At 36.5% G+C, this 27,659-nt stretch overlaps 1 long non-coding RNA gene across 1 annotated transcript in view; it reads right to left on the bottom strand.

Moving 5' to 3' along the window:
- Positions 1-3,438: 3,438 nt before the first annotated feature.
- The window catches only part of LOC108445569, a 92,063-nt gene continuing 67,842 nt past the window's right edge, over positions 3,439-27,659 (bottom strand). Inside the window, exons 6-7 of the long non-coding RNA XR_001860468.1 lie at positions 5,084-5,158; positions 3,439-3,987 (exon numbers count right to left, since the gene is read on the bottom strand). This is a non-coding gene — a long non-coding RNA (uncharacterized LOC108445569). The remainder of the gene's footprint in view (positions 3,988-5,083; positions 5,159-27,659) is intronic.

Here is a 27,659-nt window from a genome sequence, read left to right as displayed (position 1 = left end):
TTTCTCTTCTGGGGGAAGAAAAGTTACTTAAGGTATAGAAAGAGTCAATCATTTTTCTGTAAATACTACTCTAAGCTGCTTCCACTGCTCTAAAAGGACTCAAGAAAATGATACCAGAGTATCAAACATCCTGTAATATTCCACTTCAGGGACTCATCAACCCCCTACAAAATGTGTGTGACAGATCTTTGAAGAACCTCCACTGACTGTCAGGGTCCTTTATTTGTGTAAAACAGCTAACCTGCTAAAGAGCAGTCATAGAGCAATTAAGTACATAGACCTTCAATTCCTTCTCTCTGAAGAACAGATAAAACCATAAAAGTGACTGCAAAGTTTGTGCTTTCTGGAATAGAGGAATAGTAAAGTAAAGATAGAAAGCAGGTTAATAGTGCAACTAGAAAGGGGAGGGAAGCAACTCAATCTCATCAAAAGCACATCTTTATATGTCTAAAAATATACAATACAACACCCAAACCAATCCAGAACCACATGCCTTAATTCAGCCCACCCTGTATATCCCAGCACAGAGACATCTGGCCTAGCTTGAATATGGGAAACAGTAAGCTCTACATACATGAAATTAACCTGTTTAATTTTTCGTTTCAACAAGGTGTTTTATTTCCAACTGTCAGTTTTGTGACCTGTAAAGTATAGGATCTCCAAGAGTACTGTAAAACCTGAATACATTGACACTCATTTTCTGAATTGCAGCATTTTAGGCCAGAGAGAATAGGAGAAAGGACAAGAGGACACTTCCCAAGTTATTCAGAAGAGAAGCCTGATAAGCCTTGCCCAAATGCTTAACCAGCATTAAAGTTTTTGTTACAACAGATATCAAAATGTCCACACAACCCCTGTTGCACAGCACAATGCCAATGCTTTTTGCACCTTACAGCTACCAGGGAAGACAGTGATATCTCTAGAAAATTGTTCGCTTATTCCAGGAACAAAACCTCAAAAAGCTGGCAAATAGTTGGTTCAATATATAAAAAATACATTAAAAAATCTACACTAAACTGAGAGTTAAAAAAAAAAAAAACAAACAAAAAACCCCATAATTTTAGAGTGTACTCACTCCAGCAAGTTAATCTGAATTCTATTGCATGTCCTTAGTATCAAGAAAGCAGAATTTTATCAGTCATGCTGCGATCAGATTAACTTAGCCAATGTTGCTGAATTTACAGGAATATGAGAAAATGAGTAAGTTAGACATGGAAGGTAGCATTCCTACCTTCAGTGTACTTAACAGGGAGTAAAGAGATGCCAATAACACCATAAATGCAGGAAAATTAATATTTGAATATTAATGTAACATTGTATGTGTGTTTTATAAAGTATTTAGCTTACCATAGGATGATTTAATGCAATGAGCTATTTCCTATCTCAAACACAGAATGTACAGTCAGTGATCAAATTCACCAATGAAAAATTAATTTTACTACATGGTCAATAACATATTAGGCAATTAGGTAATGAAATAATTACAGTATACTTAAACACCATGCTGAAATATGCTTATGAAAGACTGCAGAAATTACTACTGAAATTTCCAACAGCACACATATGCAGAATTCTGCATATTTAACTAGTATTCCTTTATTTCAGAAGTGCCAATAAATTAGAGGAAATTTTATTTCACATTAATTTCTATGATGAAGCAGTACATACAAAGCCCATCAATTACAGTGATAGAAATAATTAGGCCTTCAGTTCCTATGAATTAACAGTGCCTCATGTTCTCAGGGATAAGTGGCACGCATGATTATCTCTGATTGTATCCATCCACTTAATTTTTAATGAATGTCATAGGATGTATGCAGATTTTAATTGACAATAAAAACAGGTAGATTTATTAGTTGTTTTCAACTTTATTATTTAAACTTGTGCTATGTTAATGATCCTTATGCTCAGTAATGGAGATTTCTCAGTGTAAAATTGAATGCTCTCAGTGTTACATATTTGGACAGGGTGAGAGCTGTGACAGTTAATAAATAGTTAAACTGCTAAATATGGAACAAACCAGCTGCATTCTGACTCTGCATTCCAGTAAATGAGAATCTATAACAAAGTCATAAAATGTCCTGTTGTGGACCATGCAAGTGCTAATAGACTCCTGTGAAAGTTGCAATAGGTGTTCAAATGGCTCCTTCTCCTTTTTTATTTTTCCACATAATACAAATATATCATTTGTATACTTTTATACAAAAGCTTTTTGCCTTGAGTATTATGGAGCACCTGAGTGTAAGAAGTGGAGAGCTTATAAAACTTAGTATATGTTGTACCTCTTATATATTAAATATTACAGGTAGCTAATAATTTATTCTCTTTTTTTTCCCCACAGTTATGAGGCTGGGTATAAAAAGACAGGATTGGATCCATTTTGTCCCCATGGGCAGACTACTCCACTATTTTTTTTTTCTCAGAGCTAAACAATCTTATTTTATAGAATCATAAGCCAAGGAAGACATATTTTCACAGAGAGAGACCAGACAATTTAAAATATCAATATTAATGTTGACCTTGATATACATGAAAACTCTGCTATACATATATATATATGTTTATTTATATTCATTTATATCTTAGAAAAAAGTCACACAAAGTATTAGTTTCCAAAATTCTTGTTTTCCTCTTTTTTTTTTTTACTAAACAAAGCATATTCACTCTCTACACAAGCACAGACATACACACTATTATAACCTAGAAATTGCTGTAAAATCATTTAATCAATATGGTGAATTAGTGCAGTCCCTTTTCACAAGAACTGCTGAATGAATGAGAACTGTGGTCTCATTGAAAATGTGCCAACAATTCAGCTGTGATTGCTATTGGAGAAATGCATTAGAGTAATATCATTAGTCATAACATATGCTTAGGGCTTTTTTATTTATTTAAACACATTTAATTAAAGGATATTAAAGAAAGGACAGATGAGTAAGGGTCTACTTCCAGGGAAAATAATGAGGAAGGTATTAACATAATTTTGTTTTTATTTCTGCACTTGTATACATCAACTGACATTCCTTTAATAGTTTCATGCTCTCTTTCATGTTTGCTTTGCCATCTTTCATTTGCAAGCCTTTTGGCACCTAAAACACCTCGGGCAATAAACAACTTTCTAACATTTGTCATCGAAAAAACACATTGCATTCAAAGGCTGAAGGACCAGAGGCCAGGAGCACATGAAAGTCACACTTCATTTACCATCCATTACCCCAGCCTCGCCCCTGCCCTCCCTCCCCTCCTCCCTACCTCTGGTAGGCAGAGGTTCCACTGAGTGTTTATGCACCCCTTCAGGGAAGAGCTCTTGGACTCTTTTGCTATGTCATTCTGCAAATTGATGTTTGAATCAACTCATTCTTTAAAAATTCATGAATTTAATTAATGTCACATCCTGTTCCCTGTTTCACTGGCCTATTTTATTTTTTTCTCTTATTTCACATCAAAGAAATAAGTGAAAAAAATCAAATTTAATATACCACCAGATATATATTTTAGAATTATTTGTAACTGAATATGGTCTTTCAAGAGAAGTAGCCAATTGGTTGTCTTAAGGTATAATGCAGCTCTCATCATTAAGTATTTTCTACTTAAATTTGATCAAGTTCCAGAGAAATGAAATTTCACAAAATTCTCTTTTCTTTTTTTCACTGATTACCCAAATATCTTTCTGAGACATAACTCATCAGGAAATTAAAAAAAAATCATCTTATTTTCTCCTCTTCTCTTTGATTACCTTTTTTTCTTGTCTTATTCTCATGGGATTTTTACCTTTATTTTAGGAGGTGCCTACCAACCTCTGCACACAGCTGAGCAAGGAGCAAGATGTTATTGGGTGATCCAGAAGTAGAGAGATTCCAGAGCAGTTCTCTTGTCTGGAAACACTTCCACAGTTGCACACCCAAAGATTACGTGCAGCTCATGAGCCGGACAGCTGGGCCTCTCCAGTGCTGATGGGCACGGAGCTGTTGAGCTCCTGCTTCCAGCCTGCAGGGATACAGGAAGGTCATTGGGACTCAGTGGCACAGCATTCACAATTTCTTCATAATAAAGTAAAACATATCTAAAGTCAAATTTTAAAGCAGTCTATGCTGGCAAAAGTAGGGTCAATGTTATCAAAAGAAGTTTTCACTTGACAGTGACAACTCAGAAATATTGTAGGTTAAGGAATAATGGAAATACAGTCCTTACATAAAACACATGTTATTTAAGTAAATAGAAAATACGAGGCAGGAACCCCATGGGAGATATATTGGAATTTAATAATAGATTACAAAATAGCTTTAGAATTTCCCAGAAAAGGTTTTAGAGAGAAGATATAAACAAACCTCATCAAATTAATCTCTTCATTGTTCCTAATCTCATGTGCTGCCATAAGATTACCAATGCTTGTTCTCATATCAGATATTAAATTTCACCCCTACACAATGGCTTGTTGGAGAAAGGGGTGGTTTAGTGGAAGACTAAACTAAAACAGAACAAATTAAATGAAATTTTTTGGTACTCTCTAGTTGAGATTTTCTCTCCTAGCCCATTATTAAGTAGCCACAGGAGCGTCTCTGAAGAAGGAATCAATGCACAGGATATCACAGCTGGAAGACATAAGCGACACTAAATAATAATTTATCTTAGGAACGTGAAGGGTAGTTCTACATTTAATGTGGAACATGTCCAGGAAACAGGTGATAGTTTCATACATTTACTGTGAAGGTTTTTGATTACAAACATGATGAAAGATGGGCAGCAGCAGCATCTTTATGGTCTTTGTTGTTCACCTTTCCGTTTATTTGAACAAACAGGGGTAGGGAAGACCAGATCTGAAGTCCCGTGATGATCTGGGAGATTTTACAAATAACATAAAATGATAAGTGATACACGCTCGCATGCAAAGTGATATTCTCATAGTCCCTGGAAAAGCCTGCTTTAAACGAGGTTTTTAGTTCTCCATTTCTGGAAACTTAATGGTTGTATCACTCTCTCTACTGTAACTCCTTCATATCTTCTTTTGTTTTAATTCTACACATTTTTTATGTTTTGAAGGACACAGTATTTCACTCTCCATTTTTGCAGAGCTGCAAAGTACCTGTCTTTGTGCCTGCTGGTCCGGTGGGTTCCGGGAGAATGAATCCCACTGCTCGGCAGCAGAGAGAGGTGCAAACTGTACGGAAGAATGATTACCAGAAACCAAAGGAAAACGTAAAGAACAAAACCAGGTAAGGATAAGGACTGTAGAGTTATATTTTTTAAAATCCATTCAACCATCTGGTTTGGATTAAGCATAAATCTTCAGCCTAATCGGATAGGTTGAAGGCAGCACATTAAATATCTCTGCCATGTGACTGGGCTATTCAACAGGTCAGAAGAGAAATTCAATGCAACTAAATAAGCAGGTTTCAGATGAAGTCTTGCTCTGTCAGCCAGGAGTCAACAGCAGACACAGTGCTAACAGACAGGCAGGACTGTCTACAACAAAACCCAAGTCTAATACATGCACCATTTGCGCTTGCATTCTGTACTTTGCAGCATTTGGTTCATTGTAACAACTGTTGTTAAATAATATGAAACACCCCAATATACATTTACAAAAGTACTTTGTGGTTTTCAGAGTCACTTAAATACCTTAAATAGGTACTTCTGGAAAGTCTCACTTTTCAAAGATTCTCAGATTAAACATACAAAATTTCAGGTGGTAATATCTAAATAGAATCATTCTGCTCACTTCAGCTCCTTGATTCTTAAATGAATTTCAGTTCAAGAATCCTTAATGTATCATTAAGTCAGATTCCTGTTTACCAACACATCATGTTTTTTACAGATTCCAGGACATATTGGTTGTTCAATCACCAGCTTTTTACTCTGCTAAAGCTTGTTGAGTTCTACTTTACACTTTTTAAACACGAGCTTCTAGTTTGTAATTTGCAGAGCTTCAGTTTCAAAGACTGTCAATTAACCACAAATCTTTGGAAAGTAAAGACTTGAGAAATCTCCTAGCAGGACCAAAGAGTCTTCAACTTTCTTCCAATGTAATGGTCTGACATTCACCAAAAATAGGAAGCAGTGTATGATTCTCATACTCTATAATGTCCAAAAATTAGAAGATGAAAGTGCATTCAACAATGAACTATTAAGATTGCTTGATCATAAACTGAACAGTGGGGTATCAGCACTGTGAGGTTTTTTTTCCCCAGTTACAGACACAAACAATCTGACCCTATATGCAGTATTTCCTTACACCATTTGACTGAAAACATATAACTTCATAAAACAACCTTTTGAAGTATCACAGTATTTGATAAAGGAATTGGATCAGAAATAGAGGAAATTTAGAATTCTCATCATAGGCACTACTAATGATTTGTTCTAATGAAGTCCCTTAGGTAAAATGAAAAGAATTAACAACTGCAAAATACTGGGGTACAGACAAACAGAAGAGAAAGCTGGTGAGGCACTTTGAAAATTCCTCCTCAGTCTGCCTGGCCTCAGGGCTATTGCAACCATATGATTGTAGCCACCAAACCTATTGTGCTTCTATTTCAAACCTGAGCCTGAAAGTCCTGGGCAAAGAAAATACTCCTCTGGAGTAATAAATAGTACTTTTATTGTTAGGGGAATTTTTAACTGTCAATGTGAAAATCATTGAGAAATAGAGGAAATTAAGAATGACTATATTTAGGCATTGAATGGAAGATTTTAAAAATAACTGCCTAAGCAGGGTGAAATACCCAGGCACATGTTTCAAGTACATCATGTACAAGAAAGGATCAGAGAATGAGGGAGAAAGAGGGAGGCAAGGATACTTGAAAGCATCTTGCTACAGATCCTGAAATTAACCTGACTTTAAGTTTGTGCCTGAAAGCTATCAACCGAAGAGCAAACAGCAATTCAGCCAACTGGAGTGAAGGGGTTTACTGACTGCCCCTCTCTGTGCTGCAGAAAACGGAGGGGTTTAATTGCAGGAGTACAACAGAGAGCTAGATTGAGGTGGTTATCTGAGCTAACAGTGATTAGATGCCTGCAGAAAACCACAGAGACAAGATTAGAGCAGAGATCCTCAGAGGCATTTTCAGTCCACTGACCAGAATAGACATTCACAGACTCCATCACCTACTCTGAAGAGATGGTTGAGTATTTTCATTGCTGCACTGCTTTTTCTGAGTGCAGAAGAGTGGACTGGCACAGACTATGGCTCAGCAAAAGCAGTTGGACTTTTGCCCTTTGGTATGGGATTCCTCTCCTCTTTATAACCAACAGGGTGTGATGGCAGCCTTTCCTTAAGCATAACTTTATTAAAATTAATACAGAGGAAAAGAGCATTTCAGAGGAATCAGAAACTGGACAATACCATGAGAAGGAAGTAAGGCAAAACTAAAGATCTGTATGGGAAAATAGAGTTAGCCTCCTGAAAAGGAAAGAGCAACATCAAATAGTATTGGTTGAGGGTCTAGCTCTAGTTGTGGAGTTGGTTTTTTTCCTTCTTTCTTGCAAGGAGCTACTAAGAAACAAAATTACTGAATATAGTCCAAGGAAAAATTGTATAAGTGTTGTTTCCCTTTTCCCTCAACTCCACACTGATATAGTTTCCAGAGCTGAAAGTGTACCAGCAGCAAAATGATTCTTTAGTGATTTAACTTCAGATAAAAGCTAATATTTTGTCATGAAGTAAATGCTGCCTAGGAGTCAAAAAACTGTAGAATTGGTTGGGTTGAAGTTTGTAGATGCCAGAAAATCCATCTGCAAAGCAATCATTTCAACTGGGAAGCAATAATGTAATTTACTTTTACACCTTGCTATGTCCCAAAGTGTGCTGTAACCACTTAGACAGGAAAGTTGAATGTTGTTATGGACAACGTATTGAAAAGTTCTACTCAATGTGCAACCAAAATTCAAAAAGTAGGGTACCAGGAAAAAAAAAAGAGCATATTTTTCTAGGTTGCAACTAGGTAGCTAAGAACAGTAAGACCCAATGAAGTAGAAAGATACCAACAGTGGAAACAAAAACATGGGATTCCTTCTAGCTGATGACATTTAGTCAATCAAATCCATAACTTCAAGGTTTCTTTAGAAGGGCAGGTGGTGTATACTTTCCTTTGCTCTCAGGCTCTTATTTATTTTTGTCAGTCATCAATATCTCAGGTAAGATTTTGATACATCATGCAGCACCACCAGTGAGTCAGTGGCATTTTTCTTACTGCAGTTTAGATGGTAGGAAAATACCTAAGCAGAAATAATTTAATTTGGACTGTGCATCTCAAAGAAGGGACACTACTTGACCAATGACTTAAGAAGAGTGAATTTACAACATAAGTAACTCTCAAGAAACTCTGCAAACATCAATAAAATAGAATGAGCCTCCAAAAGCAAAAAAGAACAAAGAACTCAAACCCCAAAGAACTTCTACAGCACTTGATTCTTGGTTGAGTAAATCCCTGTCTCACCCATGCCAACAACTATTTCAATCTCTTAAAACACTGCACTTTTGCTGTTGCTACTGCAAACCAAGATATCACTGACACAAATGGATAATGGGGATAAACCATGCACCCTGAGAAGGTTTAAATTTTCCTAAACAGAGATGTTATAATTTGGAAGAGATTTAATAGTTTTACTGTAAGCTCTTGGTTACCTGTAGATTTTTTGTCTTACTCTTCATCCCTTTTTCAGAATTTTTTCTCCCCTATTTTGTTACCTGGTTAGACCCAGACTTACTAACATGGATTCTTCAGCCACATAATTTGTGCTTCAAAATACTAAATAATGTAAATCCAATTATATTTTCTTTCATATTCCGGGTTATTTTAATTTTATGCATATTTACCGTATCCAAATGAACATCTCAGTAGTTAGTATCTGAATCCTGATAATTTAGACCTATGCCTTAGACCAAATTTTGTTCTGCTAAAATCACCCACAAACATACCAGCTAAAAATGATAACAAAAATAAAATTTCTTCTTTTTTGAATCAGTAGGCTAAAATTCTAATTCTCCTATTTGGATTAGAATGGAATTCCTGGGTATGCTACAAGCTTTCTTCACTTTCTTCACCAGCAAGTTAACTGGGCAATGATCCCTGATATCACAAAACCCTTCGAATGGGATTTTTACCCTGAAATACAAGGCACTGGAGCCATTGAAACATAATAAATATGCTCTACAGTGGTTTATATGTACTAAGAAAAGACTAAAAACCCTTCTTCCTGTGACAGTTGTACGATCATTCATTTCATTTGCTTTTCTAGAAAATTTGTATAGGAATATCACATTTGTTTAGCCTTAAAGCAAAAATATTCTGATGTTCCATTCTGTTCTGCTCAGTTGCATTAAAAATTTACATAAAGCAAACAATTTTTTAAAACACCAATGAAAACTTTTCTAGATTAAGAAAATGTATTTTTAATATGTTCTAGTAAAACATTTCTTTGCAAATATATATTTTGGAAGAATAGTAAGTAGGAATGAATTTAGAGTAAGGTCTGCAGCACAGTGCTAGGCCTGGGCTCCTTGAAGCTGAAGTTGTCCTTTAAACATGGTATTCACTGACTACACTTTCCTTTGTACATGTGAAATATCATGAGGCTAGAGTTCCATGTCCCTTCCTAAAACTGACTGAAAGAGCAAATCACATCTCAGTTTTAGTCCAGGGAGTCAAAATAATTCTTATACCATATTTTTGAAGTCATAGCTATGATTTCACAGTATTTCTCAAGTGAAAAGCACTAACAATTAGGCAGCTTCTAATTTATTTCTGACACTTAAAATCTAATGAAGGTAATTGGTTTAAATTACAGAATTTACCTGAGGAATCAACACCAATTTAACAGCTGATGGATCAAGTTTATGATATGGAAATTTTTCCACTTAAGAAATTTTCAATTTAAACAATTAGGCATTTAGAAAGTCATTTTAACAGTAAGAAGGAACATGGAGACGTTCATACTTAATTTCTGAGGCTCAGAGGTCTCTAAAAAAGTCAGAAGTCTAAATTCCTTTACAAATAGTGGTATTTCAGAAGTCCAGATACAGTGAACTGTCTAAAGTTCATGGCAAGTTTACAAGTCCTCTACCCTGACTTAAGCATGGTAAGGGCAAAAATTAGATTCCTTTTAAGTCTTTTGCCTCTTTACATCTGTAACCTAGAAATGAGGATGAGCTAATTTTTCCCTGCTTGTTTATGACTCTGTTAATTGAATTCATACCCTAAACTCATACATTAAGTTAAAGCCATCTTGGTGTTTGTTTTCATGTCCAGATCAATATAGGGAATCTTATTTAACTATAACTGAAGTAGTATCCTGCAAAATAATAACATATTTTCCTCTTTCAATCCATCAGTCATGTGCTCATCAAAGCTAGACACTGGGATGCTTAGAGGTCAGGATGTTATTGTTAGTTGTTAAGTAAAAATTTTAGATTTGTTACAGAAAACATAGATGTTACTCGCTGGATGTCTGCAAGATATTACAGTTTTGAAACAACATCCCACTCCATCCCTTAGAAATACACACAAAATTCTTGGGTTTGACCTTTAAGAAAATGCAGATCATGGGTAAAGTCTGAAAATGAAATCACAAGTCAGGCATCTGATTTTAAGTTTTTCAATTGTTCTTGATTCTAAACAATTGTGAGTTTTATATTGCTCTAATTGTTCAATCTAATTTTGCATTGGTGTTGTTATGAGGAAATGTAGGGGAAAGAAACCATAGAGCTGCTGCCACTGAGACCAAAAAAATCCATTCTGACTCAGATCAAGCAAATCACCCTAGGTGTAAACAAATTATAACAAAGTGCAATTGTAGAACAAGAGGACGGGTGGCAGCTCACCTATTCTTATGGACACTTCTGAAGCAAACCAGAAATTGATGTGGCACTGCCATTATGTCAAGGAAGCAAAGAGCAGAGGACAGACTTTTTTCACTTTGTTTTTCCTCTGCAGACCAGCTCATCTCGTAAGATTTGTGAAGAAAAGGTGTCTATATTGGAAAACATAGTCATGACAAACAATGTTCCTTTTTATTGGTGAAAAATTGGACAAAGAAACCCCAAAAATCTGCTACAACTAAGAAACCCAGGTCCCAGCAGCAAAAATAAGAGATGTTAAATTATTAAGTAAGAAGCAATGATGAGATCACCCACATATGGTATTAAATTCAGAATACCAGTGAGCCATCATGTAAGAATAGCTTTTGATAACTAATAACCCCTATGTGAAAGGCTCCTTATCCAATTTCAGTTCTGTTTTGCCTTCTCTCCTTTCATGCGTCCTTTCCTAGTTTAGAAAGCAACTTTCATAGGCAACAGGAAATTTTCCACTGGGTTTCACATATCTAATGAATGCTGATAAGTTATTTTTCTGCCCTACTGGATACTGGAACCAAGCATCTATCTGAGAGCAAAATAACAGACAGAAGTTCATTATATTCAGAGATTAGCATCGAAATTCATGTCTGCAGTTACAGAGAATTGTGTTGTAATAGTTATTTAAAATTTATATTATATCTGCTGCAGATATACGCTTTTCCTTTGAGAATTTCTAAAAAAGCCAGAAAAGGAAGTAAAAGTTTCCAAAGCCATAGGTCAATAAACCAAACTCTACTGAAGTTAATTCAAAAAATTCACATTGCTTTACTTGAGCAAGGGAATTTTTTTGAGCAATCAGCACAGTAATACCTTCAGTACTCGTGGTGAGGAACAGATAGCCATTAGCCTTCTGCCTTGCATTACCTTTGGCTAAAATCATTTATTTCTCCCTGCTAGCTGCAAACAGATGTGGAAGTGAATTCTGCTGCCTCTAACTGAGCAATCCACTGCTCTGACAGGTGACCTCCTGCAGGCTGTTAGCATCACCAGAAGGGTAATCAAAATCCCCCTATTCAAGATACCACTGCAATGTTTTTACTCAGGTAAAAAATGGCAGCACTATTAAAATCAGTGGAGTTATAATGGTAAGACAAGATAATCTAGTTCAAAAGCCTTACAAGAACTGTTGACAAAAGTCTAGTAAAGCCTGTATTCTTTTCCTCTCAGGAACTCACAGGTCAATGGTTACCACCATAACGTGGAAAGGTTTCATTGACAAAGTATTAGATATCAGCAAGGTCCCATCAATTTCAATATAATATTGATAAAAATATTGATAAAAGTATTGATGGAAAATTATTGATAAAATACCCCAAACACAATTAAAATAATAGTATAAAACTAAGTCATTAAAGTCAGAAACAACACATTCAGGTACTAACATGCAAATTACAGTTCAATCTAAGCATTTGTTTGTGAAAGGTTGTAAAATACCTATTTTTGCTTGATTACTGAGAGATTAAAGCAGAAATGCATCCTCTGGGATTCTGTTCAAGAGGTTTGTATTGAAAATGAGGTAATAGAATCAGTCAGCATATGCATGTGATTTATACTACTAATGTTTTTTAAAAGCATACTCAGTATTTGTTTCTCTTCCATATAAAAACTGAAGTGGGGAGAGGGAGGAAGGGGGAGAACTCTCATCATTTGCTAAATCGTTTTGCAGGCTTTCCTAGGCAAGAGAGGCACTGCTTCAGCCTGAGTTTAACAGGTGCAAATTGGCACCAAGCCATCATGTGCAATATAGTTCTGAGAGGTGATGTGAACCACAGGCCTTGGCCCCACTGCCTTGGGAGAGAAGCTGTTCAAATGTGAAGCCCAGGTAGCAGGGAGGGCACGGACAAACACCCCGCAGCAGTGTCAAGGTGCTCAGAGTGCCCTCCCCAGCTGTGTGCTGCCACCCCTGCCCTGAGCCAGCTTTAGGGCCAGGCTGGCACGCTGGCATTTTGATGCACACCTCTTGGTTTTTTTTTCCCTTTTCTTAGGGCCATTTGGCTGAACCCACAAGCACACTGACGTGTTCTGCCCTGTGCTTCCAGCACTGCCAGCCTCTGGGTGAAGCATGCTTTAGTGCCACAGCTCCTTGCAAAACAGCACATGTCAGTACCAGAGCTGAGAGTAGAAACATGTTTCATCTACAAGGAAGCCATGCACAAGGAAAAAAGCTGATGCAAAGGATGTACTGGAAACTGCATGTTGTACAAAACTCTTACATCAATTTGATTTAATTTTAACATCTCTTAGGGGTTTATGCTGTTATCACCACATCCTGACACTTTGACAAGAACAGCCAAACCCCAGAACGACAGGAAAATTCACAGAGCTGCTGCTATTTTCTCTTCTCTGAGGGAGTAGGCTTTTGGTAGCATGTTTTTATTATGGACATAAGATGAGAAGAGAATGTATCCATAACAAGAACCACTTGAGGCACTACAATTTTAAAAAAGAATCATTATGTTACCTACAACAGAAAATGCTGCATTCCTGATGTTTTGGAACAGCATACAAACACAGAGTTGCTGCTTTCAAAAGCTAGACATGAAAGAAGAACTAACCCAAATATATACTGGAGATCAAAAAGAGTGAACAATGCAGGAATACTTAAGTCCACTGTGCCACTTCTTGCTCAAGCCAAATAATAGTTTCACTTTTTTGTGGAAAGATAAACTGGAGGTGGAGGACAGAGGTGTGCCCATGTTACAGCTCTGCAGGAAAAGCTGCACGGTGACATCCTCAAGTGAGAGGAAGACATTATCCTGTCTGAATTCCTTGACCACTGGTGCTTTAAGTGTCTTCTCTATCCATTGCAAGGAATGCCAAGATCAGCATCAAAATTCTTTCCTCAGAAAATAAACCTAATAGCACATCAATGCAGATTTTGTCCCCATCCCAAACAGGGCCACAACCAAAACAACACCTTTTAATAGCATAAGGCCTAGAACTAGTTTTGAGCCCATTTTCAATTTATAGTTATTAACACTGCAAAAATAACCCAGAAAATAACAACCACTTTCCTGATGTGAATTTCTTCTCAGTCTGCCATATCTTTGTCATTCTCCATGAAGAAACTCCATTCCAAATGGGAAGTTTTCAAGTTAGGCAATAAACCTCCAGACTATGGTTAAGAGTTCAGAGCAGAGGTCAGAAGAAAAACACCACTCTGCATCTTCTGTACATTTAAGTGTACTTAATGGTGCAATATTTCCATAGCTCTAGCGTCTGGGAGCTATATATAAAAATCAGCTTTTATTAACTGAATTTCAGCTTTTTTTCTAGTTGTGTAGGAACAGTTTTCGTCCACAAGCACATATTCACTTAACTTATACCATAGCCACAATTCATTTTGAAAAAATCAGACTCACAGGTTGCACATCCATAAATGCCCGTGGCCAGCAGTGTGTTTCTTAAATTGTTTGGTTACCACAACTCAATGCAGTTCTTCAGACACCTTATATTAGTAGCCTGCACTCTATCATCATACTGTGGTGCTACCAGTTTGTCATTCTTTTCAGTAGAATAATCATAAGCACAGTGGAGAAAAAGAAGCTGAAATCACTGCTAAAAAGGAAAATAAAGCCTATTTATGCTATTATACACTCAAACCTCAGTGTTAACCACACTTCATTGCAACATCAAAATACACAACAAATAGACCATAACTTTATCTTAGACAAAATACTGCACAGCACCATGGAATGCTATGATCGTTAAGGTGACAGCACACAGTACATTATTTCTAAATATTAAATTACTGTATGATTCATGACCAAATCACTGACAATCAAAATACACAGAAGTTAACTGCTCACATATTGATAATTTTCTCTCTGCTTTGATCCAACACCATCAAAATACTTGTTAACCTTTCCCTGGATTTGTTAGAAATTGGCATCAACTTATCTGTTGTATTTTCTTGGTAAGCCTGAAATTGCTATGCATTATTGCCTTTGTGTCTGTAGAACCAGTGTTGCTGGGAGTCAGCTTCTGTATGTGTGTGTCTGCATATGTGATCTGTATAATTATTCTTCCTAAGTCACTGTTAATTACATCTGTGTTTCTTCATTAAAGAGAATAAACTTATAAAAGGTGATTGAGACCATAAGAAAACGTAGCTCCACAGATAAACAGGCAGATGATGATTACTGATCATAATTAATAAAAACAAAATAAAACAACCGAATTTATTGTTCTAAAGTGCTCTAAAGAACCTGGAAACTAGAAACTCAAAATATGCCTCAGTTGTAGACTAAGTCTTGTACACGAAAGTTACTGACTAGGAATTGAGCAGAGTCAGTTTTAAAAGTTCAACAGCAGTTTTAAAAATGTGCATTCAGTCTTAATGAGATTAAAATAAATTTAAGATTAATTTGTAGTATCTTCCAGGTTCTTTTCAAAGTGCTAGTCTTGCATTAGCTTAAAACACAATTCCCCTCCTTTTTTTTTTTTGTAAACATAAATATCCGTGGATATATGCACATACACATTTGCATTACATGCATTTATATCCAACCATCCAGAGTCAGAAAGGAAGGCTCTGAAGACCGGGCTCTGAAATGTGTTGAGCCCAGTTTACAAAAGCAAAGAAAAAAACAGACCAAAGGTCCTTAGAGCTCCATCTTCAGTAGCAGCAAACAGAATCTGCTGAATGGCTCCATTCACTGAGTTGTCTGTATTTTAAACATGTTGCTGTTACCAGTACAGCAACTTCAAACCAATACAAACCAATATACTCAACTTCAGTGGGATGTAATGGACAAATAACAACAAAACAAAAAAATAATTTATATATGCCGGTTCTAATCTCACTTCTAAAAGCACTTCATCCATCCTTAGCAAGATATCTCTCAAATGACAAAAAAAAACACAGCCAAAATCTTGCCAGGCACTAACTAGCTATGTCTTTGCACTGTTTGCAAATCTGTAATAGCATTTCTTCCATCTGTTCTGCAGTTTCCTTCTATACATTCCATTTTCAAAATGAAATAAACCACTTACAGATTTGTTCCAAAGACCTATTCCAAAGAGGTCTTCAAGCATATTGACTATTGTGGATAATACTGTAAAATTTTGACAAAAATAATAGTGCATTGTATAGGGAAAAAAAAATTAAGAATTGATAGGGTTTTCAGGGGAAAATTTTAAAGACATTTATATCACTAACATCTCAGCCATTGACTACTTCTTCAACATAATGTACAATCAGCTAACAAAGCTGTTTTGTTTAAAACCCCCATGTAAAAACTAGCCAGTTTTCAAAAGCAGAGTTAAGTGGAATTCCACACAATATAATAATTTTATGGTAAAATTATCCATTGCATCTGAAATCAGAGGAAAAATTTCCCTGTTACTCTAGGTATGACTCTGCAAAACAGTTTGGAAGTTGATTTTAAAAGGCTCAGATCCCTCTCTGAAGAAGTTCAGAATTATCCATTACTTCATGTAGGTGATGAGTCTTGTCTTGCTCAACACTCCCTAGATAGGAGCAAACATTGAAATAATGGTCACAATTTAAATTATTTTTGTATATAAAGCCTAAAATACATGCTAATGGTTTACATTACATCATGAAAAATGACTATTACAGAACTACAACTCTTTTTCTGATGTAAAAAAGAAAATGAGATAACAACAAAGTTTCTTTAGGAAAAAATATTCCTCAGGAAGAATAACATTTAATGTATTTTTCACTGAGTGACTAGTTTGGGTTTTTTGTTTAATGAGCCAAGCATTCAGAACGGGATCAGATTAGAATTATTTTTATGGTGAGTATTAAACTCTTTTTAATGTCCGTGTATGTGCTTCTCTCTTTGTTTGGAACTCATGTAACGGAGCCAAAAATTAGATGATGTTTCTGTTATAATAAGACACTACCTTTGCTATTTTTGTTATTTTTGCTTAAGCATGGCACTTAAGCCCACAGCTACATCTAAAATGCCAGTAACTCTGTTAGGCATTACTACTGTTACTACTAAGCAAGGGCCTAACACTTCAAAGGGCTCAGTAGCTGAGCAAATCCTCCAAACACTGTTAGAATTAAATAACATGGCACTTATGAATATAATATGAATATAGCTCATGTTTCTTTCTTCATTTACAAGATGCAGTGAGTCAGAAAAGTAGCACTTTCTGACAGCCTGCTCTGCAGTGAATAGTGAGCACTGAGTCACCAGCACCACCCCAGCACAGCATCCTTTCTACTTGATATTTGCCATTCTATAATTAGAACAAATGACATTCTTGGGACACACCAAAATGCTTTTAGTTAACTTTCTGCCTAAACCCATTTACAGAGTCTTTACTGTTCCTGCCTCAAAAGATAAGGTACACAATCATGACCTGTCCTATCTCCTCTTTAGAGACAGACCTATTATTATAAAAGTAAATGCCACCCACTTGCTAACGCTGGAGACTAATTAACTCTGCAATTGCTGCTTAGCAAAGAGGGTAAAAATCACACTTGCCTATACCAGCAGCTATCCTAGAAAATCAAGAGGATGAGATAATACTTTATCTTTACCGATCCCCTCCAATTCTTTTTCCTTCTCTCTTTCTTCTTTAATTTTTTTTAATTTTTATTTTTAATTTCAACTTGTTTTGCTCACAACTATGATTTAAATATTACTTTTTGTAAAAGTATCAAAGTTCTCTCTGTTATGGTTCTCTCTGGTTGTGAACCCATTTCCTAGAAAAATGTTTTGAAATCCTTTTTATTTCTTCACCCTCTGATTCATTTAAAAGTTTTCTCTTTTAAAAACAAGTCAGCTTGATTTCAATAGCTATACTGAAAACTGACAGCTATATAGATTCATTAACCACGTGGTACTGAAAGGAAATCTTTAAATCCCAAGTATTTAGGCCAAATTTATTAAAACAAAGGACAGAAGTTTAACTTGCACTTCACCATCTACATATCTGTTTAAACCAAACTTGCTTAATTTGACAAAAAAATTCCAAAAGGATGTCAAATAAATACGCGACTCATCCAAAGAAATAAGACCCAAAAAAGTAATGGCCAAGGCTCACAACATCAACAGACACATACCTGGAGGGGAAAACATTAGTTACACCAGCATCAATAAAAATTTTGCAGTTCAATTAATTTGCATTAGGAATAATAGCATAAACAACCTGCAAAAAGTGTCTGAACTGGTTTAAGTCAGCAATGTGCTTTGGAACTTCCTACTTTACTTATATTACTTTCTGTCTCCAGCAAATAGCGAGCAAATTAGCTTGTCCTGATTCTCAAGAACAACCAGCAGCAGGGAGGGCACGAATACAAATACTTTAGAACTTCAGTTCTATGAACACTTTTAATGAGAACTCTTTCCTTTTTCTATCTTACCATTTTTTTCATGTCTAATACTGAAACCTTTTGAAAAACAGAAATGGGTTTATGCAGGACAGAGCTGTTCAGAAATGGACTCCAGTCACTGCTGGCTTCAATGATCAAGTGAAACACATCTCTGCTACCAACTGAGCTGGTGGCTGGCTGTGAAGAAATCTTCTTTTTGCTGTTCTAGTGTTCTGTCCCAGATCTATAATACATAAAGAAGCAAGAGAGCTTAAGGTGTATCATATTGCTGGTTTACTAGGACTTGCATGATAGAGCAGCATGGCTAAAATGACCCTCTGTTGCTACTTTTACAACCTCTTGCTGTAGGGAACAAGAGGAAACAGGGAAAGATGTAGAGGAAAACTGGAGGGGTCCAATAGTTAATATGTGCCACCAGCACCACCCTGGTACAACCATCTTGTCAGACAGTTATAGGAGATACAAAATAGCTTAAAAGAAATGGTGTCCCAACAGATTCCAACAAGAAGCACAATGTGGCTGCAGTGTAGGAAGGGAAATTTTAAGTATGAGGTTCTGCTTAGCTTATCAAACATGGTGGCTGAAGTCATGCAAGAGTCACCCAGACATGTCAAGTTCTCTAGAAGGCCTTGAGAAACAAACAGGAATAACTTAGCAACTGTTGACCTGGTATTTTTCAAAAAAATAAGATATGGCCTGTGAAGGCTTCTTCTTCCTTTGGATCTAGTCCAGTAGTCAGGCAGATGAGTTCATCCTTGCAATAGGGCATAATTGCTAGAGAAAAAGTGCTAAAGATTCCCCTTTGCTGCTGCTACTACCAGTCTGTCACTGCTACACAGCCCTTGGTCTGTCACACATGACCTGGCTCAGGAGTACAAGCTGTCCCTGTCCCGTCCCTGCAAGTTCTGCCCAAAAACCCCAGTGCCTCCTCAGAGTGTCCAGAGAGTCAAAGCTCCCTGCCCAGAAATCACACTGATTTGCTTTCCACACACTTGATATTAATAATAAGCCACAGCAAAGGAATGAACATCCCACAATTCTTTAATACAAAAATCAAAGTGGAATCATATATTTATTTCCCGTTGTGGTAACTTTTGTGGCTAACCAATACATTATTTCATATAGATTATGAGCCCAGGTTGGATGTCCTTTCATGGAGTATACAAATCAACACAGACACACACACAAGTGACAGCAGTAACCATAGCAGCAATAAAACTGCATCTGAAACATTAAAGAATTGTTGTTGTATAAGATATTAAAACATAAATGGATCCCTCACTATAGTAGTTAACTGTCATTTTGTTCATCACCTATTGAAAATAATTTTTTCCTGTTCAGAAATATTCCATCATTACAAGATTTTGATTCCAATCATGTAGGAATCTTTGCAAATTACAGAAATTCCTGATTTAGGGACAGAATTTTATTTTCTTGCACCCTGGAAAATATACTACAAATTTTCTTTACTCTTGAAATCAGTTGTGAATTAGCCCTGCTCAGCTAGTTTTCAGTTACATGAGAAAAAAATGCCTGTCTTCTGGCAGGATAGAATCAAAAAATTACAAGAAACAAAGTGTCTATTTACTTAACAATTACAATAACTAGATTTGTTCTGTCAACTTTGACTTGATCTAAGTGACAGATGCTGTTTCTTTTATACATAATTATGCAAAGAAACATTAAGGATAATAATTAATAAACAGGGACAAATGTTAGTGGTTAACTCATATAACCAGACCCAGTAAGGAAAATTAGTTTATTTAATGTTCCACTGAATCTTGTAAGAAATCAATATCAAATACTTTACTTATGTAAGAGCTCAATGTTGTAGACAACAGGGTTGGCTTGGGCTATAAATAAAATTAATACTTCAATATCTTTGGGTCAGTATTTCATTGCATATTTATACAGCACTAAATATAACAAAGACTCCATCTAGATAAGATCTGTGGGTACTACAAAATATATGAATACATGAAAAATAAAAAATTAGAAACAAGCTACTACTATCTAAGTACTTAATTTGTTTACTCAGTATAAACTGTGGTTTCCGATTTTTTTTTTCATGGCATATCTTGAACATTTATTAATGGAAATCTTATTTATAATTAAGAATCTTACCTTCTTTCAAGTTTTTTCCCCTACAAACTGTGGTCCCATTTTCACTTCATTGAACACATGTAAGTTCTATTAAAACTAATGCGAGTTTAGCCTGTACATGAAGGAAAGGCAAAACCCTTTTATGTTGAACATTTAATTAAAGTTCTTTAAAGAGTTTAATGTATGCTATAATGTACTAATTATTTTCATACCTAACAACTTAAAAACATGGAGGGAAATAATAGAAGTTTTCATTCTGACCACTAAGAGTGTCCATACATGTTCACAAAAAGTCCAGGTTCATGTAACCACAAAATCAGGGCACAGAGAGTGATAGAATTAATTTCTTGAGAGCTTTTTGCATTTTATCAGTGCAACACTCACAACAGGTTCTCCAAACCATCAGTTATGCCTTACTTAACTCTAGTAGACAAGCTGTGTTTGGGGCTCTGTGTTTTCAGCCTACGTCAATGACTTACCAAATATATATTTTGTGATGAACACCTTAATTTCTTCCTTGTAGAATGCTGGCAAGTGTCACATATCAGAGTTCTTAGCAACAGTGTGTGCACGTACACCGAGTGTTGTAGCAACCAATGACAAAAATAAAATTATAGTGGAAATAAGTATGTAGGACTGAATGACGCCCAGAGAGTAATTGAGAAGGGACAGCCTGGTGATTCAGTGGGGGCTGAGCTGTGCTTTGTACGTTGTTCTTGTGAGGCAAGAATGGCTCCCATTAATCATTCTGAAATCAGGCTGAGAAACCACTCATCTGACTATATCCTACCCTCTGCTACTGCCTCATCTTGGGGCTGCAAGACAGTTATGAGATGTTTGAGGTTTTCTGAAGTCCCAGATTTTTTCCTTGTTGCTTTCATCCAAGGGACATTGAAGGATCTTTCCACGCACCTACTCAGATGTACATCTGCCATGTGATCTACGCTCAGGTGTCCCCAGAGTCAGAGGAGATGTAGTGTGTGTGTTGGTAGACTGGCTGTGTAGTTCTCTCTGTAGAAGAGAGCCTTGCATAGTCTTTAGCAGTTCATTAAAAATTACAACACATTTCACATAATTCAGAGGCAACCTGGCTATTGTGAGATTTACTGTACAAAACTCTCCAGCCAGACAGTTTTTAGCCTAGGAACTAAGACAAAGCTGACTTGCTAACAAAAGATTTGATACATGCACCCAGTGCCAGTGAGGCATTTTGAAAACTGCGGGGTGTGGGAGGAAATGCAAAGTGAGGATTAACTCAATCTGCAGACATGCAACATCATCATGCAGACATGCTAAAGCCTCTCAGTGGATGAAACCGATTCATTCTGCATAACTCCTAGAAGACTTTAAGGAGTGGCTGATGGAGGCCTGAGAGGGGGGAAGAAAAGATGGCCATGTCCTAACAGCATCAAAGAATAATGGGACTCTGCAGAAAACAACACAAGAATTAGGACTGCTCTACGGCTATGCATCATATCTTATCAAATGCCATTTAGCTGTAGATTTACTGATTGTTGTAGGTATCAATATATCAGATTTTGAAGCTATGAATTATAAAATCACACAGTAGTTGACTCTATTTTCACTTGGAAATGCCATGAAAAGCTGTGATAACCATTTACTGTCGCCTTGGGGGCTCCCTTGCTCCCCTCCCTTACAAGGCAAAGGGTAAGCAGTCAAAAGGATCTCAGTCAACAGGCTCAGCACATGAACAGCCCACAGCACTATCTAATCAAATATTTGAGCATCATGTTCTTAAAATTTGCTCAGACGGTGAAGGACATTTGATATGTTTGTTAAATTGTTTGTATCTACTGCTGGCAATTTTTAGCTGTGGATTTACTCTAGAAACTTGACACCAAAAGTGAAGTCACAGGAAATTTGGATGTTGATATTGGCAATAACAGTACTCGCTCTAAAGTGGGAGTAATAAGGATTATATATATCATTGTCATTTGACCAAGTGTTGTTCACCTGAATTCCCATGTGTCTGTTCCCATGGGAAGCCTTTTTGCGTCCCTTGTATTACAACACCTGTTCCCAAGTTGAGTCTCCAATTATTTATTTTCAGCCCTTTTTGAATCAGTAGTTAATCTAAAAGCAAATATGTCCTTTGATTTTGTATCTGTGTGAGAGCTGGGAAGCTAAATGTTGACCAAATTTATAACTGCCAAAACTAATAACATTTTAAAACACTGACATTAGGGAAAGGGATAGAAAACCATTAGGACATATCCCTTAACCACACTGCAAAGGACAGAGGAGAAAGATAAAGTGTTTGAATTGGAGAAAGCAGGTCCAAACTCATCTCCTCACAGTGTACTGGCCCCATCTCTTCGTGCAGGAAGGGTACATAAAAGGGATACATGAAGATTACAGAATCTGTGATAAAAGAATTTGCTAAAAAGATGATCAAGCTTATCAGAATTCCTAATGTATCTTTTCACATCAAAACCCTTAATGATACATATACAATTATTCCCATAACTACTGCATTCACAAACCCATTTGCAAAACAAGGCCTTATTCTCTACAAATTAAATGCAGTCCAACGTTATTTTTTGATAAAATCTCCAGGCAGTCTGAAGTGTGCTACACAGGCTACCCAGCCTTCACCATCTGACGTAATCTCAAACTCTCTATAGCACTACAGCCATCTTATTCTCTGGAAGACAAGGGGAAAGCAAAACTCTCCTCTTTCGCCACCATGCATACCATTTCCTCTAACAAGGACAGTGTCTCCTTTTGAAGTTTGATTTACAGGTGCTGCAGAGCCATTGTGCTGACTGCATGTCAGTCTCCAAGGAAACTGGTAGCATATATATTCTAGAAGCATCCCTAGAAGAAAAGAAGTGTTATCAAAAGTATTCTCAGCATAACCTCTGCTATGAGTAGGAGCAGAGTTCAAGGTCTTCTCTTGAATGGTTGAAGGATGCTGTGTTCAAATAAAAGGCTCCTAAGGAAATAATAGCAGGTCAAGCTGTGGATCTGGCAGTTGTATAGTCTCCATTTCTGAAAGAGTTGGAAATTGAAAACTAATGTATTTAAAGTTTTGGAAAATCTTGATATTTGTTATAATTCAGCCAAATTTTACGTTGGCATCTCCTCTTCCCGCTTATGTGTTAGCACTTTGTGTAATACACTGTCTTTTTGCTGGTATTACACTTCTCAGCCCAATCCATACCTGCTTGCCCATCTGTATTTAAAAGTTGATGCTCAACTTCTGTCTAGATTTTTGTATCACTTGTTTAGAAACTGAAGCACAAGGTATTGCTTCTCAGCCATCTCTGCAGCCCTGTCTGCTCCCAGGAGCCAAACAGACAGGTGCCCTATAGCTAGGACAGACAGACAGTGTAGCAGCAAGACTCTATTTTTGGAAAAGGCATCACATCAAAGTGTGCATTTCCATGATCATTAAAAACTGTCCGTGGCACTTTTAGAGTATGTGCAGTAGAAGCAATGTCATACTTGAATTTTAAATGAGGAAATAAATTCCCCTCTAAGTTCCCATCTGAATAAGGTATGCTTACTTTTTTTTTGTCTTGAACAAGTAAGGATTATTTTACCTTTGTGAGCGTTTTAGCCAAGAAGAGATGAACTAATCCAAATCTAAAGTTACTAAAGCACTTTGGGAACACATGAAATTATTGGTATTACATAGTATGAGATTTTAATTACTGTTGCTGTTGTACTGACTGTTAGAAACAAAGCTGCTCAACACGCAAACCCATTTTCTCTCTGAGTGGCACGGTTCAGTATAACCAAACAAAAGACTACAGCAAACAAAGCAAGTAAAAAGAGAAAAGAATGCCACGAATTAGATCAGAGAGTTTTGTTCCCGGGTTGGATCCACGTGGTCCATGCTAATTCCAAGCATTTCCACAAAATAATTTAATTTCATTTTATGAAGAAGTTGCAGTTTCATAACCCTCTCTGCCCAAGTGTGTATCAGAACAGACACATATTTGCAAGAAAACATCTGAAGACTGAAGAAGGAAGATTTAGGCATTAGCAAAATTCAAATATGATAGTGAATTAATGGCACTGGCTGTGAGATGAAAAGAGTTAAAGAATTTTTGCAGAGAAAAAACAGTTAATCAAATAAATATTGCTGGCAATTCTTTCAGTATTTTTGTACTACTAAACCAGAAAAGAAAAAGCATGTAATAGACTTAAGGTCTCATTTGCCCCTGTTGTGCTGCTTATCTTCACCTTTCACATCTATGAATCCTTAGGATATATATAAGCAACAACTTCAGTCACTCTAATCAACAGAGCAAATGAAGCTGCTGCAATATAACAACATGGCCAATCTGTAATTTTCTACAGCAATTCTATCAGACCCAGAAATGAAACAACTGTAAGCTTGGTACCATGGAACAAGAGCTATAATTTTCTGTATACAGATCCTTTACCAAATAACAATCATGCATACATCTTAACTTGGCTTATATTTTCTTCTCAGAATTGGCAGTAGGACAAAATAGTATTGACAAGACAGTCCTGCCAATACTTGTTCCCAAATCACCTACCTTGTGGGACATCATCTGCAGTATCATTGCATTATTCTCCCATTATTAAATATGATTTAACACGACACTGTGCAACATGAGAATGTTTTCAAATCCCTATGCTACTTTTTTATATTTCTTATTGAATTTGTCCTGCATTTGCCATATCAATAGACCTTTGTTATTTGATGGTAAAACATTTTAGGTAAACACAGATATATTTTTCCATTGATTTCCACATCCCACGTGAAAACCAGATTAAATTTACAAGATTCTACCAAATGTTAACACTTCATGTGATATTTTATGCTCAAAAACATGCATCCAAAGTAGACAGCAAAGACACACTGTCAGAAATAAAATAGCAGAAAAAAAAAATTCAAAAGCCTTTTCATCACGATTTGCATCAGTTTTTCTCTTTTCCTTGGAAAACCTTTTGCAAGCAAAGAGACAGGTGATGAGAGTTTGATATTCATATACATAACAGCATCAATGCATAGCATTTTACTTGATAGAAAACACAAGTCTATCTCAGCACCAGAAAAAACAGACAGGGAATCTGACATGCCTGTTTAGAATCATGCCCAAGTGGGGAAAGCATAGAAGATCAGATATTCACAGGGCCTAATCTAGTAGAACAGCAAATACATTCAGAGAAATTGCCTATTCCTCCTCTATCTGAAAGGTGATCAAGTCTTCAAATATCAGAGGAATAAAAGAGCAATGTGCAAATTTACCAAACTCAAATTCTAAGATCTCTAGTGAGGGAGACAAACAGGGAGCAGAAAGTAATTTTCACCACCTGGCAAGGATGCAGATTTATGTCAATATCTGAAAACTGACTCGTAACAGCATGAAGAAATAAAGGAGTATTAGTAGTAGCTTGCTCATTATAAGTTGCTCACCAAAGTGAATGATCCAAGTCATCTAAAGAACACAGCAACAGTTAATTTTCAAAGAAGCCACAAAAAGGTTATATGAAATTATCCTCATTAAGAACCATTAACATTTGAAAACTCTTGATGGCTTTATGCAGAGAAGCACGAGAGATATGCTTTTCAACCTGTGATGATGAAAACATAATGAGAGTGGATTTTGTCTCCTGCTATCATGTGTAATACAATATTGGAGGGATAATGAGTGTTCCTTCAGGTATCTGACCACGTGTAATAGAAAATCCTTTTCTATTCAAGTCCAAAAGATCTGAGAAAAACCCAAGTCATTCCCTAGATGAGTTAACTTCTACTTAAGATATTTAGTTAATAATTCCAGTTCTTCTCCATGCACTTGCCAATTAAAGGAGAATAAATTTCTGCTGCAGTTCTGTTCTTAGTTTAAACAACAAATTCTTGACCATGTATTGACATAGCACTGATGCTGAAACCCTAAGCGCAACACAGCTCTCATTGGATAACTTAATCAAATGCTTAGGATGCTTTTAAAGCTGTAGAGATTGACCAGTGTACCTTGATTAATCATAAAATTTTATTTTTTTTATTTTAGAATTCAAATGAAAGAACTATCCTCACAGTTACAACAGTAATTGTGCACAGCAGTCATAAAGTCAGGAGGATAAGGTTATGGATAATTGGAGAATAACGTGAAATTACTCCAGGAGCTATGCTAGGCTTGTTTTCTCTGTTAGAGACTAGGCTATTTAGAGAACTGATCCAAATAATGGAAACATGCATGTTACTAAAATAAATTAATTAGTTCTTTCTCTAGTTACTGTAATAGAAGGCAATGCACTTTTTATCTTAATTGGACAATATATCAAACAATACGTCTAGCACTTAAACAAAAGAGAAATAAAAAGATAAATCCCAGAAAAACTGGTGTGGTTGGTATGAACATCTGCTGACATCTATACAGGTGCTTAGTTTTACTGACACTTCCCACTAAAGTTCCTAAAAAACCGACACACTAATTATTCAAGCTGAGACTATCACAGTTTTGAATATATTTATTTCCCTTTATTTACACAGATTACACATCCTGACCAAAACAATATCCTAAGTGATAAAACTGGCTTCCAGAAAATAGATGTTAAGGTACTGAATGTCTTTCATTTAGTACCAAGATTTTCAAAGGTTAAAAAAATGGTCATAGTATCTAATAATTTTGAAACCAGCTGTTAATGCTCAAAGTATCGCTATTAAAATCCTACCATTGCCTGCTACAAGTATTAATAGTAAATGAAGTACCTCCTCTCCAATTTTGTGAAAGGCAGCCAGTGCAACTGGAGAACATGACTTCTGCCCCACCAAGTCAAGTGTGACATTCATCAAAGTAGGATCAGATGCACTCTCCCATTGGGAGACACATTTTCAGAAAACAGGACTCTCTTCTCCACCTTTTGGATCCATCAAGCCCATGTATTAATACGTTTGTCTATTTCAGGACAAAATCATTCAATCTGAAGAGAACAACTTCTAAAAACCAAATAAATGTAACTGTCATGGTTTAGCATAGTTTGGGTTTTTAGTTAAAGAGGGCTCCATCAGCCACGGAAGTGATTCTTTGCAAAGAGGTGCTTACAGCTTCCTCTAGACCCAATAGAACCAATCAATTGGCTAGTTTGAATATTGGCTCTTTTTAAAGCCACTTAAGAAGCTTGAGACGCCTCTGTGATCCACATTTAAGAACGAACAAACCCCGGGAAAGTTCTCTTGTCTCCAGCTTTTGGAAAGGTAAGTCCCCTTTGGGGGGGAGGCCCGCGGTGCAGCCCAGCGGGGCCGGGCCCTGCTCGGTGCGGCCTGGCCGGGTCAGCCACGGTGTGGCTTGGCTGAGATCTCAGCTGCTTCTGCTCGCTGGACACCCGGCGCAGCCCCCTCAGTGAGGGCCGGGGCAGCCCGGGGACAGACACCCCAGAGGCGTG

The sequence above is a fragment of the Corvus brachyrhynchos genome, unplaced genomic scaffold, assembly GCF_000691975.1.
Source record: "Corvus brachyrhynchos isolate BGI_N302 unplaced genomic scaffold, ASM69197v1 scaffold101, whole genome shotgun sequence".
Classification (NCBI taxonomy): domain Eukaryota; kingdom Metazoa; phylum Chordata; class Aves; order Passeriformes; family Corvidae; genus Corvus; species Corvus brachyrhynchos.
Note: the sequence above shows the minus strand (reverse complement) of the source record. Positions and strands in the feature narration are given on the sequence as shown.